Source organism: Rhododendron vialii, chromosome 11a (assembly GCF_030253575.1).
Source record: "Rhododendron vialii isolate Sample 1 chromosome 11a, ASM3025357v1".
In the NCBI taxonomy this organism is placed as follows: domain Eukaryota; kingdom Viridiplantae; phylum Streptophyta; class Magnoliopsida; order Ericales; family Ericaceae; genus Rhododendron; species Rhododendron vialii.
The window spans coordinates 12,659,927-12,669,753 of NC_080567.1; the positions used below are offsets into that span (position 1 = coordinate 12,659,927).

Here is a 9,827-nt window from a genome sequence, read left to right on the forward strand (position 1 = left end):
AAAACTTTCTAGTTCTAATGGTAACCCAAAAAAAAGTAATTTTCTCTTCTTTTTCTTTTTTTTTTACTCAAAAAAAAGTTCTGAAATTCTCTTGATCGAGGTACATCTAAAATTTACAAAAGAATAACAGAAGTTGTAATGAAAGACTTATGGAGGCAGATTTGAGGTTCACCCGGCAAAAGGAAGGAGAAACGGGTGAAGAGAACTACCCTTACCAAGTAGGAAAATGAAATTTGTAATACTACAAAGTACATCATTCATGTATCACAGTAATATATGAGTAGCCAATTCCTTAAAAGAAGGAAAGAAAATTGTTATGTGTTAGTGTAACTACGAGGCATCATGCTTAATTCTAAAATTTTGTTTACCTTTTTACTTCTTCAAGGACGTCATGTCTTTCAGTGCCTCCCTAAGTAGATATAGCATGTATTTGGTGACTAAAGTGAGTTTCAAGGCTCATTGCCTTCTAACTTTTCTCAATCCTTTCATACTCTATATACTTCCATTCAATATCTCAATCATCCAAACGACAAATATAGGAGTCTAAATTCATATCAAGCATCACACTATTATCATCCTTGTAACCACAAGTACAGACACTTTGATTCATGACCAATACTTTGAATGTTACAACCAATAATGAGTACTAGCAAAAATCACACTGCCTAGTATTTTTTTTTTTTACTAAGTAAATCATTAGAGCTTGATTCTCTTGCAACTTATTCCTCACATGAGTAATGGAAAAATTCCATTTTGCCATATATATATATATATATATATGTTTTTAATACCATATCCGAAACAGAAAGTGTCATGCAGATAAAGGTTAGTGGCATTGAAACTTATGATTAGCAGTCAAAGAAAGACAAATGCTAAGTCCTATCCTATTCCAAACAATCACTACAACAAATTGAGGTTTCAATAGCGTATCTTAATAGCATTTTTTTATAAATGCTATGGTAGAGGTGGCAACAACAGCGTTGCTGCTATTGTGTGGCATGGAGAAAGCCGGAAGTGAAAAAATAGCGTTTCATTAATTATATTATAGCGTTCCATCCAAATTTCAATTTAGGGCAGGAATCTCTCTCCACTTCACCGCCTTAAAAACATATGCGAACTCAAAATTTTCTCCAAATCAATGGCGCACAGATCTCCCTCTCTTTTCTTGCGAATTGGTTTCGGCTTCTGCTGGATAGATCAAGCGTTCAGTCGCGAGTTCAATCGTGAGTTCTCCTTTCATGAGCAAGGGTTTCAATGTAAGTTCTTCCATGATTTGTTCTTTCTGCTCTCTTGTTATGCGATTTAGCTAATACTCGGTTTAAATGTACGAAACCCTTTTTCTGCTCGATCCCTCGTTCCTCCACAGAAAGAAGCAAATCGCCATGACCTATTGCACCAGTTGAAACAAAAAGCCGTCGAACGGAGAAGCCCTAACCAGGTTCACTTCGATTTTTTCCTTGATTTTTGCCCAAATACAAACTAGGGGTTTAATATTCTCTCTTATTTGCTTATCAAAGGTTATGAATTTTTAATTTTGCTTAGCCATCAAAGGGTATGATCTATTAGGATTTGCACATATTATGCTTTTAAACTGTGAAGTTTACTTAAAATCTGATTTTTTATTTTCATTCTAATAAGAATATGAGGCTTTTCTTTTGCTTCAGTCTGGAAAAAGAGAATACAACATGTATGGGGTTTCATTATTTGCCCAGAAAGCACGAGAAGATTATTGCGGGTTCCATATTTTCCCTGAAAGAGAAAAGTCAAGGCTTAGCTTTTACAAATTCATGTGTTAAAGAAGATGACATTTTCGTGTAGAATCTGAACTAGTTGAGGATGGATACAAAAAACTCTGTCATTAGCCTAAAGAGATCATTTTCGGCGCAATCTAGGTGTGCGTCATGTGGGTGCCACCCCCCGCCCCTTGGGTTGTCTACATTCCACAATAATTTGGCTTGTGTTTTTCCTGATTGATATTATGACTTACCCACCATCTTGTTTGTTGCCTTCGGTGATGGACCTTGGTGTTCCCTCCCTCTTTGCCAGTTATGTTTGTGTTGGAGAAACTGACACTTTGAATTAGATCTACAAAGATGTGGAGCATTATTAAAGACCAGCTATGTGGATAATTTAGAGTTGCAAATTTAATATGCAAGTACTAGTTTTTTAATGACATTGAGTACGTGGAAAAATGTAAAGGTTAAACGCGACTCGACTGTTTTGTCAACTAAGATAAGGTACTATTGAACCCTACTGTTGTATTCTTTTTGTAGATGGACGATGATGATGAAAGGATAACCAATGTTAGAGGAAGATTGTGAGGTTGCATTAGTTTGATTTATGTGCCTACCATGGTATGAAAAGGCATTTTAGCTTCTGTAACTTGCATTTGTTGTTCTTGTTGGTTAAATATGACTTCTATTTGTTAACATCGTTTTTTTTGCATATCATATCTATGCCTAATTATTGGGTTGCTCCATAGTATTGATTATGGCCTTATCAAAGTTTTATTCTTATAAGTTATATGCATGGTTTGTGTAACGCCCCGAATTTTGGGTACGTTAAGAAGACAATTTATCGACAACATCTGTAACGCCCTGAATTTTGGGTACGTTAAAAGGGCATTTTATTCATACAATCAAATGGAGTCTGGCTCTTATTACAACAAATACTTTTATTCATACAATCAAATGGAGTCTGGCTCTTATTACAACAAATACTCTCACCAGAGTTCAATATTTACATAAACGGAGGGGGATTCTAGGGTTCCTAACTACAGCTCCTCAGCTCCTCCATTCTTGCCAGCTCCTCAGCTCCAAAGCCTCCACGGTGATCTGCTTACCCTGATCATCTACAAAGTCTGACACATTATACCAGTGTCGCCACCGATATAATATGTCAGGGTCACCAAAAGGCAACACCGTGAGCTACAAAGCTCAGCAGAGTAATCCCATACCCGCTAACCCATAACTTAAAACAACAGGAAATAATAACACATCGATTTCCACATGATACATATATACGCAGCTTAACAATGACACATCCACATTCGTTAATCAACTATCGTTGGTGTTCAAGATTTCAGAGTTTTCTCCTACGCAACTCCTCGTAGACCGTGTCAACATTTTTACTTACAAAACAATCTTTAAAAAATCATTTGTTTAACTCACACAATATTGCATTGGCTCCGTACCGCGAATAACCAAGCTACACACCCAATCTTTTTAAAATCGTTTGCATTGGCTCCGTACCGCGGATAACCAAGCTACACACCCAACCTTGGTTCCGCCGCGCCGGGTTCCCAAGTATCCTCACAATGGTTCCGCCGCGCCGGGTTCCCATTGGCACACAAAAATATTTGCATTGGCTCCGTACCGCGGATAACCAAGCTACACACCCAACCTCACAATGGTTCCGTTTTTCCCGGATCCCATTGGAACACACACAAAACACACTCCACACAATGGGCTACCACGTCCGGCCACATTGCGGTTTCCAAAATTTGTTTTTAACACACCCAACCTCGGTTCCGCCGCGCCGGTCTCCCGAGTATCCTCACAATGGTTCCGCCGCGCCGGGTTCCCATTGGCACACAATTGCATTGGCTCCTCTCCGCGGATAACCAAGCCATACCTCACCATGGTTCCGCCGGTCTGGGTTCCCATGGGAACGCACACAACCTCACAATGGTTCCGCTATTTCCGGATTCCCATTGGAACACACACAACCTCACAATGGTTCCGCTATTCCGGATCTCCATTGGAACACACACAACCTCACAATGGTTCCGCTTTTCCCGGATTTCCATTGGAACACACACAACCTCACAATGGTTCCGCTTTTCTCGGATTCCCATTGGAACACACACAACCTCACAATGGTTCCGCTTTTCCCGGATTCCCATTGGAACACACACAACCTCACAATGGTTCCGTTTTTCCCGGATCCAATTGGAACACACACAAAACACACACCACACAATGGGCTACCACGTCCGGCCACATTGTGGTTTTCACAATCCACGCAATGGGCTACCAAGTCCGGCCACATTACGAGTTTTCATACACACAACGGGCTACCAAGTCCGGCCACGTTGCGGTTTTCAAAATCCACACGATGGGCTACCACGTCCGGCCACATCGCGGTTTCCAAAACATTTCAACCTTTTCAAATGTTTCTTTTACGCACGCACACAACTCACATAATGCCACCCAAAACCGGTCATTATGTTGTTTCAAAATATTTCCTTTCATTAATCACACCCTAGGTGTCATGTTTCTACATTCTCGGTTCTCGTGTCTCGTTTACATTCAAAGACTCCGCGGTAGGACACGTATCTTTCTAACAAGATCATCCAATTCTATATTACTTTAACACGCTTAATCACTACTTATAGCATAACGCCACATATACGGACGCCTTTGGAGTGTATCACTTATGCTTTATTCAAAGCACAACGCCACATGTACGGACGTCTTTGGAGTGAAATCACTTATGCTTTATCACATACCACAAGTAATACAAGCAACTCATATACGCATACCCATAACTATCTTAAAGATCAAAATACGAATACTTCTAATCAAATGATAAGTACGTAAGGATGAACTACATATAATTAGGAGTAGTAGATAGGGATAATCTACCATTCTTCTTGGCGGTAGTCGGCTACGGAAGTACGTCGGTGGTCGGGCGGAGTAACTTCCTACGGTATGCTCCCGGTAGCTTCGAAAGAGAAAGGTTTCTCTTGAAACTTCTACTTGACTAAACTACTACTACTTTATGGATCGAAGGGTGGTCGAGTGGCGGTTTAGTGGTGGCCTAGGTTGAGTTTCTTGAAGAACTCAAGAACACTCAAGAACAAAGAAGAACAAAAGCAAGAATAAAGAAAGAACACTAATTTTCTAGAGAGAGAAGTTGCTAGGTGAAGGTGTGAGTTGAATGAGAAGCATGGGGTGCTATTTATAGGCAAAACCTTGGCCCTCTCCTCCCTCTCATGGCCGGCCCCCCTCTCTCTCTCTCTCTACCTCAAATTTTGACACATGGCATGCAATCTTTGAAAGATCAAAGTCTAACCCTAGGCTTGCATGGCTAGGTTAGGCTAAATGGTAGGTTTGCATGGCTAGGATTTGTCCTTGGATGGGATTATGGGAGATTTGTTGGAAGATTTGGAGACAATGGTACAAGATTTGGTCATAAAACAAATATGGAAGTACAATGGAGGAAGTTTCTTAGCTAGGAAGAAAGATATCACCAAGGATTTGAAAGGATGAGGAAGGTCAAGTCAAGGTACAACCCATCTTCCTCCTTTCTTCCTTCTCTCTCTCTCTCTCCCCCTCTCCCTCTCTCTCTCGGCAATCTCTCTCTCTCTCTCTCTCTCTCTCTCAAGTACACACACACACACACACACACACACACACATATATATATATATATATATATATATATATAAACAAGGAAGAATAAGAAAGTACAAGATTCACAAAATCAAATATCAAATAAAGAATTACAATTTAGGCACATGTTGATTAAATAAATAAACTAGGGTACTTTGTAATCTAGGTAGATCACACTTCCCATTAAACAAATCCAATTGGGTAAAAACCCCAATACAAAATAATAAAAAAGGTACTTAGGAAAACTTAGGCCTTAAAGGCTACAAGGCTAATAAGTACTTTAATAACAAAATATGGGTACTTCATCACATGGGAAATAAGGAAAAATGACTAGTTTAATAAGCCCATGTACTTGGTGAAAGAATAACTCTATTACCCAATGGATAATAAATACCCTAACGGTTATCGTCCAATGGATAATAAGGTACGGGTACTTTAAATATTAAACTATGTTTTTGGAAATGACTACATGTCCTTTTTATTATTACACATGTGATATATATATATATATATATATATATATATATATATATATATATATATATATATATATATATATATGTACTTACCAAATAAAATAAGAAAAGGCTTTTGCCCAATGGGTAAAGATTACCCTAACAATCATTGTCCAAGGGACAATAGTTACTAGGGTGCTTTTTATAGTAAAATATTCAAAAAGTACTTTTAAAGTAATTATAAAAGTCTATTCAAGTACTTTTGCTCAAATCTTTTATTAAACCCTTTTAATATAAAGAATTGGGTTTCTATTATCCAATGGATAATAGCTCCCCTAACTTTTATTGTCCAAAGGACAAGAAGTAAAACCAATTTAACAAAAGGAAATAAATAAGTAATTTTCTAGGGTTGAAAAGGTTGGCTAGGATTCTCCCCAATAAAATAATAATAAAGTACAAGTCAAATCAACTTTATTGGAAGGTTCCCTAGTCACATCGGTACTTTATTTGGTCAAAAGATTTTATTACCCAATGGTTACTAACTTCCCTAGCGGTTATTACCCAATGGATAATAATTCTCCTTGCGGTTAATAACCAATGGACAAAAGAGTACAAGTACCTTTTATTAAAATAAAATTTTGAAAAGACTACATGTACTTTTTTTATAATAAAAAGTTTATTATCCAATGGACAAAAATTACCCTAACCATTATGGACCAATGGGTAAAGGCAAAGGTTCAAAAGTTTCAAAAGGTCCAAAAGGTTCAAAAGGTCCATCGAGTAACTAGGTACGTTGGTTGCTCGGTTCCTCCAAGTAGTCGGTTGGAAATTAACTAATTTGGTCACGTTGGATTTCTAGTCGAGAGCAAAATTTTAACTACGACGAAAATTAACAAGTAATCATATAGCAACTCAAGAGAAAATAAGTAATTCAAATAAAATTCAAATATTTAACGAAATTTTTATTGACCAAAATTCAAGGTCGTTACAGTTTGATTCAATAACTAGTTGGTTCTTTTGTGCTAATAGGTGTACTATGGTTCATACCAAGATGGGAGAGAGATCGAACAAGTTTTTAAGGAAATAGCTGAAGTTTGGCGAGCCTCCAAGTCAAGATTAGCCTCGAAAATATGACACGCTACAGTTGAAGGCTACGACTCCAGCTAGATAATATCAAATCACTCCACGATTGGAATGATTTTGTGAAGGAAAAGACTTGTAAAAAGTGTAAGGTATGTGCAACCTGATTTATCTTTAATATTATTATCAACCAAAAAGGAATTTGTTATTGAAGAATGGATATGGTTGCAAGACTATTGTTTTACAAAAATGAGAAAGAAACAAATCGGCATACTCTGAGCCATGAGGAATATGCACTGCAAACAAGTGAGAGGCAATATCTACATTGTTATAGTTTGTTATCACGGTTTCTTATACTACATATTAGCAAGTAAAACTAAGTGTATTTGTAACCTTGTATCTGTTATTGTAGAAAGCAAAAATAGGAAGCCCTCTTCCATAACTATACATTTTGTTTACTGTTTTAGAATCATGCAACTGCTCTGCTTCGCCAACTTGGCTGCCAGGTTTTAAGTTTCCAACCCCCTCTCTCTAGAATTTGAAACAACATCGAGATGTTTAGATGGGTTTGGCTAAACTTAGATGTCATTCATGATTGTTTCAATTGGTCAAATCTCTTGGATGAGAAGTTGGGGGAATAGATTTTGCCAGCTATATTCCATTGATTTTAAGGGTAATCTTGATGCTTTCATCTGCTAAAGAGGAATGACCAAGAGCAGGTTTCATTTGTTTGGTAAAGACATAGGGTTATTGTTTGTGCCCCATGGTTGGCCTCTATGGCAGCCAATGCCTCAATTTCTCTTTTCCTTCGGCTCATTTGTCCACTAAGTTGGATTGTTTGATCACTAGGGCTTGCGTGGATTATGGCCATGGAGGATCTATCAGAGATATACGAGAAGTGAGAACGTTCCATGAATTAGCCACTAAGGTACCCCTGTTAACCTCCCCACTGCGTATTTGTTTTGCGTAGCGTTTTTTTGATGTATTAATATTGCCATGTAACGTTATTTACATAATTGCATATATTCTTGTTTACGTACACGATATACATAAACAATTGACTTCTTCTTACATATGGCTCTTATCTTCTATAACCTAGGTGCAAAATGTTATACCACTGCCACCCATTTAATGCTGAAGGAGGTCTAAAATTTAGTGTTAAGTTGAGATAGTTGCAGATTACTTAGAGGAACTTTCATTACGGGGAAGTTATATTTAAGCATCTATGTTCCTGTTTTTCTTAGTTTGCTCCCAGGAAATGATTGTACTCTGTGATTTATTTTTAATGGAGAAGCAAGAAAGAACTCCCAACTTTTGTAGTAAATCTCTTGCTGTATTGTAAGCGAAGTGGACTCTTGTATGCTTGAAGGTTTGAACAGAATTGTGATAGATGAGAGTTTGCATATCTTTTTGAAGCACAGATTTTTATGATTAAGACTGGTATCTCTCTCTGTTTGGGTACTTCTGCAAAACTTTTTGATTTCCAAGTGTTGAACCATCTAACATAAGTATACTTCTACTAATGTGAAGAATTAAATCTGCATTGAGCTACCAAGCTTAAAATTTGCACCTATTTTTTTGATTTGATGGAAGAATCAGCACTCAAAGTCTTGTGTCCAAGGTTAGTTAGGCTTAGCTTCATGTCAGATTGAAACTCTAAGCTTTTTTTTTTCCATTACGATTTCTATTTAAAACACAGTAGTTTTAAGCCACGAAAACAAAGGTAAAACATAGTTAAGATACTAAATGAAATTAGGAATTCACTTCCTTCTCTTAATGCCACTACTAAACTGTTTGTAGACAAGTGTTTTTGGACCATCACTCCTACGGGCGAATTTACTATTTCATCAATTTGGGATCATCTCAGAGTTCACTACCTTGACATTCTTTGGCATCATGTAGTCTTGTTCCAAGGTCATAATCCCAGATGCAGTGTTCTTTGAGTGTTCTTTGACTGTCCTGTGGCTACCAGGTTAGGGGTATTCTTTCTCCTAAACTTCCTATGGGTTGGGTTATTCAGTCTTGGTCACATTGGATCATGTTGCTGTCTTCATTGATGGGTAATTCCCTTGTTACCGCAATTACTATGTTAGTGTTCACAGTTTTTGTGCATCATATCTGGATAGAAACGAACTATAGAAAATTTCAAAATGTGTCCTGCACTCCTAATGTTATTGCAAATAAAATCATTTATGAGGTGAGATGTAGGTTTTTATCATTATCAAAATTGCCTAGTGGGCCTCACTATGCTAATCTAGTTCATGTCTGGCAGCCTGTGTGATAATCATCTCTAACTGATTGGTATTTGGTGGTGTGTCTGTGCAGCCTGCCAAGCTTGTGCAGCTAACAGCTAGCAGGTTCAGTCAGCAAGTAGATTGTGTCGGTTGGAACTGCTTTGGTGAAGTTGGGTACAGATTATGCAGGTACAGGTGTGCGGGTGGGCATGTCACATGTTGTGAGCATCTCCAAAGAATCTATTCCAGCACTTCCAGCTGGAAGACTTGGTGTGTCGCTGTTTGGTACGAAAGGAGTTGGAAGGGAGTAAAGGCAGTCGTGGAGTTATTACTTCTATTATCAATGGTAATTATCTTAAATCCTTATGATGGTAACTTTTCAAAGCCATCAGTAGGCATGCTCTTATATAGTCCATTTGGGGTTCTTGGTTTGAGAGAGATCTACTAAAATGTGTGTTTTCCGGTAAGTTGTGTGTTCGAGCCTCATCCTTTCTTGGAGAGGAGGTAATAAATAGAGGGGGCATCATGTGAGAATAAGTGGAGGGAATTGGTGGAGCCCTCTAGTCCCAATGCTTGCAAGAAAAAAGATGAGTGAGAGGTCAGTTTTTTAGGGAGATATAAGTCACTGAGACCTCGTATTGAGCTTGGGAAATCCTGTTACG

At 37.9% G+C, this 9,827-nt stretch overlaps 1 long non-coding RNA gene across 1 annotated transcript; it reads left to right on the forward strand.

The window, feature by feature from the left end:
- The first annotated feature begins 1,005 nt into the window (after positions 1-1,005).
- LOC131308610 (uncharacterized) lies at positions 1,006-9,452 on the forward strand. Its single transcript, XR_009194509.1, has 5 exons — positions 1,006-1,256; positions 1,367-1,438; positions 2,274-2,354; positions 6,881-7,437; positions 9,257-9,452. It is a non-coding gene; the product is annotated as an uncharacterized LOC131308610 (long non-coding RNA).
- Positions 9,453-9,827: the final 375 nt, after the last annotated feature.